Raw genomic sequence first — 247 nt, forward strand, 5'->3', positions numbered from 1 at the left:
GGAGCGCGCCTGCTGACATGTTGGGGGCATCCCTGACCGGGCAGGGCCGGGGCTAAGAAGCAGAGCTGCGGCCGGGGGCGGGTCGCGGTCCGCCCCTCCGTCCCTCCGTCCTGCCCTGCCGGGGACCTGCGTTCCGCACTCGGTCGGCCTCGGAGCGGGAGCGAGGGAAGCGGCGGGGGAGGGTCGGGGAGAAGGAGCATTCGCCCGAGGCTGGAGGAGGCTGACCCGCGTCCCCGCCCAGCCTGCT

The sequence above is a fragment of the Bison bison genome, unplaced genomic scaffold (genome assembly GCF_000754665.1).
Source record: "Bison bison bison isolate TAMUID 2011002044 unplaced genomic scaffold, Bison_UMD1.0 scf7180017864267, whole genome shotgun sequence".
Lineage (NCBI taxonomy): Eukaryota > Metazoa > Chordata > Mammalia > Artiodactyla > Bovidae > Bison > Bison bison.